The sequence below is a fragment of the Silene latifolia genome, chromosome X, assembly GCF_048544455.1.
Source record: "Silene latifolia isolate original U9 population chromosome X, ASM4854445v1, whole genome shotgun sequence".
Classification (NCBI taxonomy): Eukaryota; Viridiplantae; Streptophyta; class Magnoliopsida; order Caryophyllales; family Caryophyllaceae; genus Silene; species Silene latifolia.
The window spans coordinates 289,944,581-289,953,209 of NC_133537.1; positions in this window are offsets into that span (position 1 = coordinate 289,944,581).

Sequence of the window (8,629 nt, forward strand, 5' to 3'; positions counted from 1 at the left end):
CTTACTACTTAGGGAGTATGAGGTACTACAAGAGCTCAACCAGGGAACCCTCATTTTTGTTGTCATTCCCAAAGAAATCAAGGTGCACTCTTGTGTTCCCCAACCTGAACCTCTCAAAAGGATTCTGGAAGAGTTCAAAGATGTCTTCCCCACTGAGCTTCCCCCTGGATTACCCCCTCTGAGAGGGATTGAACACCAAATTGACCTCCTCCCAGGAGCAACTTTACCTAACAAGCCTGCTTATAGGTGTGACCACAGTCGCTAAGGAACTGCAAGAGCAAATAGTGACCTTATGAGTAAGGGTTATGTCAGGGAGTCCCTAAGCCCATGTGCAGTACCAGCTCTGTTGGTTCCAAAAAAAGATGGCACTTGGAGGATGTGTATAGATAGCAGAGCACTAAACAACATCACCATCAAGTACATGTTCCCAATTCCCAGACTTGATGACCTACTAGACGAACTAAGTGGAGCAAAGACCTTTTCCAAAATTGATCTAAGGCAGGGATACCATCAGGTCAGAATTAAGGAGGGTGATGAGTGGAAAACAGCCTTTAAAACCAAACTGGGGCTCTATGAGTGGCTTGTCATGCCATTTGGTTTGTCCAACGCACCTAGCACCTTCATGAGGCTCATGACTGAGGTGTTGAGGCCTTTTATTGGGGTGTCTGCAGTTGTATACTTTGATGACATACTAGTGTACACTCCAAGATCTTGCTTTGAACACTTGAAGCACCCGAGGCGTATTCTTAACTCTCGGAAGCACAAGCTCTTTGGGAAATTAGAAAAATGCTCATTCATGGTCCCTGAAGTGTCATTCCTGGGATATATTGTCTCCGGCCGGGGGTATCTCGGTGGACCAAGAAAAGGTGGAGGCCATCGATCCTGGCTGTCCCAACCAATATTACTGCGAGGCCGGGGTTTTCATGGTTTAGCCTCATTCTATAGGAGGTTCATAAAAAATTTCAGCACTCTGGCTGCTCCCATTACTGAGTGCCTCAAGAAGGGAGATTTTAAATGGACCCCCACAGCACAGACTGCCTTTGAAGCCATCAAAGAGAGGATTTGTTTAGCACCCATCCTGGCATTACCTGATTTTGAGAACCTGTTCGAGGTTGAGTGTGATGCAAGTGGGGTAGGCATAGGAGCAGTACTAACCCAGGAGAAGAAACCAGTGGCATTCTTCAGTGAGAAGCTCAATGGGGCCAAATTGGGTTACTCAACTTATGACAAAGAGTTCTATGCCATGATTAGGGCTCTAACTCATTGGGGACATTACTTGAAACCCAAACCCTTTGTCCTACACTCTGATCATGAAGCCCTCAAGTTCATCAATGGCCAACATAAGCTGAACCATAGGCATGCCAAATGGGTGGAGTTTCTACATGCTTTCTCTTTCACCAGCAGCTACAAGGAGGGCAAACACAACATTGTAGCAGATGCCCTCTCTAGAAGAACCCATGTGTTGGCCCTGCTGGAAGGAAGAATCCTTGGTTTTGAAATGATCAAAGATCGTATGGGGACCCCGATTTCTCAGAGACTACCACAACTGCAAGGAAGGCAAACTTAGTAAACTAATATTGCAACAGGGCTTCTTGTTCAAAGGAAATAGACTGTGCATTCCAGGGAGCTCAACAAGGGATATCCTCATCAGGGAGGTCCACTCTAATGGATTAGCTGGACACTTTGGAATTAACAAAACTCTTGAAATCCTGCAAGATCGTTCACCGGCCAAAGATGCTAAGCGATGTACAAGCCATTATTCAGAGGTGTGGCCATTGCCAGAGGTCCAAGAGTCAATTCAGGCCTGGTCCCTACATGCCCCTACCTATTCCTAGTAAACCGTGGGATGATGTGAGCCTTGACTTCATTGTGGCCTTGCCTAGGACACAGAGAAGTAAGGATTCTATCATGGTGGTGGTAGACAGGTTTAGCAAGATGGCACACTTTGTACCTTGCAAAAACACAGAGAATGCCATGAGTGTAGCTGACTTATACTTCAGGGATATTGTAAGGCTACATGGTGTTCCTAGGTCCATGGTCTCTGACAGGGATGTGAAATTCCTAAGCTACTTTTGGAAAGCACTCTGGAAGATGCTCAAAACCAAGCTACTTTTCAGTACATCATACCACCCCCAGACAGATGGGCAGACTGAAGTCACCAACAAAACCTTAACTCAGATCCTCAGGAGCATTGTGAGCAAATCTCTGAAAGACTGGGACCTCATACTGGCTCAAGCTGAATTTGCTTACAACAGGGCTCCTGCTGCAGCAACTGGACTGTCCCCATTTGAGGTAGTCTATGGTATGAACCCACACATGCCCCTTGATCTGGCCAAGATACCCACTGAAGAGTATAATTTTGATGCCCAAGCTAGGGTGGAATCCATCACCAAACTCCACAAACTAGTACAACAACAGATTCAAAAAACAAATGAGAGGTATCAGAAGAGAGCACTGCAAGCCAGACCAAGAAAACCATTTCAGGTTGGTGACCTGGTGTGGCTCCATCTGAGGAAGGAACGATTTCCAGCCAAGAGGAAAAACAAACTCATGCCTAGGGCAGAAGGACCCTTTGAGAGATCGTAAGCGGGAGATAATGCTTATAAGCTCCTTCTGCCTGGGAGTGATGTGGTAGAGGGAACATTCAACATTGGGGATCTATCTCCCTACTATGGAGATGAGGTTCATGGATAAGGTCCAACAGATGAAGCACACTTTAAAGGAGAGGGGATTGGAGCAGGAGCTCTGGGTTCGAATCCCACCACAGACACAATCCTAAACAGCCAGGCATATACACCTGCACAAAGGGAATGGGTGCAATTTATTGGTCAAGGTTTGACACCATGGGGCCTGACCATGGTCCATCTAGCCTAAGGGAGGTGGCCACTACAACCTTGCCTAGGAACCTTCTTGCTGCCAACGTCCACATCAACACAAATATCACCCAACAGGAGCACATGAGGAGGAGTACTATTTGTAGCTGGTATTTTGCCTATTTCATGAGTCATTGCATTCCTAGCTGTAATGTTTTAATTTCGTTTGTTCTCTTCTGTTCTAAAACCCTACAAACACTTGCCATTTGAGGACTATAAAATCTGTAACCATCCCTGGAATGAGGGCAGCTTTTGATAAAAGAAAACCAAAGCATTTCAGACTTATTTTCCTGTGTGGATACAAGGACCAGTTACCTGTGTGGGACTGAATCCTTTTGCTGACCTGTGTTGGCAGCGTTTTACCTTAGTCTTTTATTTGTTACTCTTGTGAATGTCACTATCAGTCCTTGTTCATTATGAGCCTGGCATTGCTGCATCTTTCTTTGAAAATTGTTCAAGACTTTCACCAAAAAAGGAACCTACTTTAGTCTGTTTTTCCATAAAGTTTATGGCTTGTTTACTGCAAATACGTTTCCAAGCTTAATTCATTTATTATATGCTCCACATAAGTTCCAAATATGCCTCTTATTTATAATCATAAGATCACATTACCTTATACTAATCTTTCGATGTGAGACAATTCTACTATTTATATATAGTATATTCACCACACCTACGTTATTTTACAATGTGGGACAAAACATATTAAAAATTCTAATATTCATACATAGTATATTCATCACAGTTACATTACTTTTCAATGTAGGACAAATAACATACTAAGTACACCATTTTTTTTCGCACCTACTTTGACATCAACCCGATTTCATAATGAGAAAATATAATACAATCTACACTATAATGATAGCATTTTTTGTCACAATCTAATTATATAATTTTCATACGATAATTTTTTTGTCAAATGAAATATAAAGTTTTTATATCAAAATTATAAACATCACTTTAATATTGATGCGTGTCCTAAATATGATGTTTTACACCCCATTTACACGCATTTCAGAGCTCATTTGTGTAGTTTATGCTACTATTTGCCCCATTTCGTCTACTTTTGTATTTTTATGTAATATTGCAGATTTATGCGGAAATGAGTAGAAATTGAGCTAAATCCGTCCCCGAGTATCTTGCATTGCATTTGACGTGAAGTATTTACTCAAGGAACGAGCTTTGTGCGCATTTCGAGGCCCGAAAGACAAATCCACGAGAAGTTAGAAGTCAAGTATCAGCTACTTCAGTCGATCGACCGCTGCCCTTAGTCGATCGACCAAACCACGAGTTCCAGTAGATACTGTTCAGCGTAGAGCAGTCGATCGACTGCCTTGCATGGTCGATCGACCAAGCCGCTAATTCTGACGTGAATAAGAAGATCGAGAATTAAGAAGCCCATTGTACATTAGGTTTTGGAATAAGAACTACGTAGTATTTCTATATAACGTAGCTTTAGCATTCAGAATAATCAACTAGTTTTCTATCAAGTTTTTATCATTCAGTTCGAAATACAATTCAACATTCGTAGTTTAGTTCGTTCTTTAATAAAGTTTCTGTTTGGCATTCGGTTCTGATCTTCCCTTTACAATTCCTCTACACGGTATTCTACTGTTTTATTATTCAATTTGTTGCTTCCATTCGTAGTATAGGATTGCTAGGTAAGATCTCCCGAAGCCAATTTATCGTCTTATGTTATTCGTTTATTTAGCCGTTTTAATCATGAATTCTGTAGTTTTATTAGTCAATCTTATTGTTGTTATTATTTCCAGCATGAGTAGCTAAACTTCTTGTGCTAGGATGAAGGGGAACTGTAGGGTAGGCGACATTAGAATAGGACGACCTAGAGCGCGCTATGGTCGATCGACTGGGTTCCCTGGTCGATCGACTGGCCTCGTGAGGTTTTGCTTCGTTTTAATTAATTTAATTTCTATGTTTGACGAATCGAGTGTACGCGACTAGTTGAATGTTTAGGATTTGACCGACCCAATAAAGATCGAAAGATAGGGAAGGAAAATAGCCTACCTAATAAGACGACTAGATTAATGAGGTCGAAAGATAAGTTAGTTTAGCCTTTTTAGTCACTTTTCAGGACGAAAGTTAGCATTAGTGATATTAGGGACCTGTAGCGAGATCGAAAGATGCTACCTGTGAGAGTGGACCGAGAGTACCTCTTATTTTCCCGTCTCACGTGTTTGTTTTAGACCTACCTAGTATACTGCCGCCGAAACTACAAGTGAACCGACCATCTTAGCACCCTTTTAATATCTGTTTTCATCTATTAGCTTAGTTCATCTTTCTTTTGTAGGGTAATATCCGTATAAAACCCCTTAAAATTAAGGACTATAACGAAATTTATCATGTGATTAATTGTCATAAACGAAAAACAAGAGAAACGATAAAAGAATAAGAATCAACCTCGGGTCCTATGCAAATCGGCCTAAGAACAGAAATCAACGTAGATTTCCTCCTAAATGTTGCACCCAAGATCGTCTGAGACTATGCCCCTTGTGCTAGAAATTGCTCTCTGATTGCCTTGCAATATTGAGAGAGCTTTTGTGAGTTTTCTGATGTGAGATCTAGAATTTTAGAGAAAAATGCTCCAAAACCCTAATTTTCTTTCAAATGAAAATGATTAGGTCAAAAGGACGGGTTTTAATTATAAATCGTCATCCTATATCGGATATTAAAATATCGACTAGTAACATGAAACAGTCGACATATTAATACTTGTCCGACATTGACAATATTGTATAATTAATTAATTCAATATACATTAATTAAATATCACCGTTTATATTCAATTTATGAATTAACCGCTTAATTCACATTAGCCAGTATTATTTAATCCGTATTAAATAATTATCTCAACATCGTGTTTGACTAATTATTAGTCAATAACTCCGACTAACCGCTTAGTCATATTAGGCATCAACATGACTGTATTTTCATACCGTCACATCTCTCAAACGTATCCTATAGGTGTGACTTTTAGGGACCAGTTGATCACCGCCATCTGTATGACAATAACGTCAAACTTATCTAGCAAGCCAACCGTTATTGATAAACGTGGACCAACTGATAATAATACAAAAGTATACCCTTTAATCCTTTTAGAGATTTATATGTCATTGCAATAACTGTGGAGGACACTAGCCCCAACAAGCTCCCACTTGTCCGTACAAGTGTACGTGCAATAACGTTATCCGCACTAACTGGAGGACACCGGCTCCAACAAACTCCCACTTGTCCGTACAAGTGTATGTGCGATAACCAATTCTCATATCCATTTAAAATTTCTCCCACTCAATGTAAAACAATTTGCAGATCCGTATCCGCAAAGGTCGTATTTTACAATCGATCTGTATCAAGAGTGGTTTCCCCGACTAGAGAGTAACTTAACTGATAAAACGAATCCGTATCCGAGCATGGCCATGCATTTCGATTCTGACTCCTCGAGTGGCCCCGAGAAATATCGAGCACGATAAAGGCTGAATATTTCCTTCAACTCGACTCCGCCGATCTAAGCACAAGTATGAAATGACCAAGAAAAAATCAACTTGGCCCCCTGTTACGGGTGACCGTGATAAAGAAACCAAAGTCACCCAAAATCTGCCTTAGTCTCAAGAGACAGTCGATAGTCAAAAGAATCGACTCTTAGGATCACCATGGAGGTCCTATCCACGACCTGGCACCGAATGTTATAAAACATTTAGGACTCCACGTCGATGTCACAATTGTGTCCTACGAGATATCCGTATAACTCGCTCTCGTGATCGGTCGAGTCAACCGTTTGACTTATGGCTCGTTGAACCCACCATCAACCAACGTCACAAAATAATTGCCAGAGTTATCAGCTCACTTGAGCAATTAAGGACCAAAAATATAATGTTTGTTCAGTTCACTTTGTGGTGTTCAAGATTGTCGTACAACTCCACATGAAAAACAAAATATATAAATATCAAAACGATGATGTCGTATAGAGTAAACGAGAAAAAGAATCTAATCCATAAAAGAGTACTACAACTCAGGAACACGTTTAATTCTCATGGAAATAACATGCCCTTCATGCTTATCTTGTCGTAATGGTTTAGTGAGAGGATCTGCTATATTATCATCTGTAGCAATCTTTTCTATCACTACCTCCTTTTGCTCCACGTAATCTCGGATTAGATGAGCTTTCCGTTGTACGTGTCTAGACTTGTTACTAGACTTAGGCTCCTTAGCCTGGAAGATGGCACCTCTATTGTCGCAATAGATGGTGATCGGGTCATTCGAACTAGGCACTATAGATAGTCCTTGTAAGAATTGACGCATCCATATCGCTTCCTTTGCAGCTTCAGACGCGGCATAGTACTCGGACTCAGTCGTAGAATCTGTTGTAACACTTTGTTTGGAACTCTTCCAGCTGACTGCAGCGCCATTAAGAGTAAAAACGAATCCAGACTGAGATTTCGAGTCATCTCGATCCGTTTGGAAGCTAGCATCTGCGTAACCGGTTGCGCATAACTTTTGATCGCCTCCATAAGTCAATGCCCAATCTTTAGTCCTCCGTAGGTACTTAAGAATGTTCTTGACAGCCATCCAATGTGATTCACCGGATCTTTGTTGGAATCGACTTGTCATACTCAATGCATATGCCACGTCCGGATGTGTGCATATCATGGCATACATGATTGATCCTATAGCCGAGGCATAAGGAATCCGTGTCATGCGCTCTTTCTCTTCCGGTGTCTCTGGTGCCTGAGACTTGCTCAAATGCACCCCTGGAGCCATAGGAAGAAACCCCTTTTTGGAGTTAGTCATGCTGAATCTCTCTAGAATCTTGTCTATATAAGACTCTGATCGAAAGATAACATCCGACGTGATCTATCTCGATAGATACGGATGCCCAGAATTCTTTGTGCCTCACCCAGATCTTTCATCTGGAAATGGTTCTTCAACCATACTTTTACCGAAGTTAAGAGAGGTATGTCATTCCCAATCAGGAGTATGTCATCAACATACAATATTATGAAGACAATCTTGCTCCCACTCGACTTGATATATAGACATGGTTCCTCGACCGATCGAGTAAATCCATTTTCTTTTATCACTTGGTCGAAACGATGATTCCAACTCCGAGAAGCTTGCTTAAGTCCATAAATGAAACGCTTAAGCTTGCACACTTTCTTAGGATGTTCAGGATCGATGAAACCTTCGGGTTGTACCATGTACAACTCTTCCTCCAAATAACCGTTTAAGAAGGCGGTTTTCACATCCATCTGCCAAATTTCATAGTCATGAAAAGCGGCAATCGCTAAGATAATCCGAATGGAACGCAGCATGACTACGGGTGCAAAAATTTCATCGTAGTGCAAACCTGGCACTTGGGTGAAACCTTTAGCAACTAGTCGTGCTTTATAGATATCTTGTTGACCTTCCACAGAATGCTTTATCTTTTAAAGCCATTTGCATTGAAGGGGACGAACCTTAGCTGACAAGTCAACAAGATCCCATACGTTGTTCTCATACATGGAGTCCATCTCGGATTGCATGGCCTCAAGCCATAGCTTTGAGTCGGAACTAGTCATGGCACCTTTATAGGTTGCGGGTTCAGTACTCGTTAAGAGCAGAATGTCATCTATGTCATGTTCCTCGACCATACCAATGTATCTGTCCGGAGGAATAGAGACTCTACCCGACCTCCTAGGTTCCTCAGGAATACTAACCGCAGCCAGGATTGAAGGAACTGGTTCCTCCCGTGGTTGCTC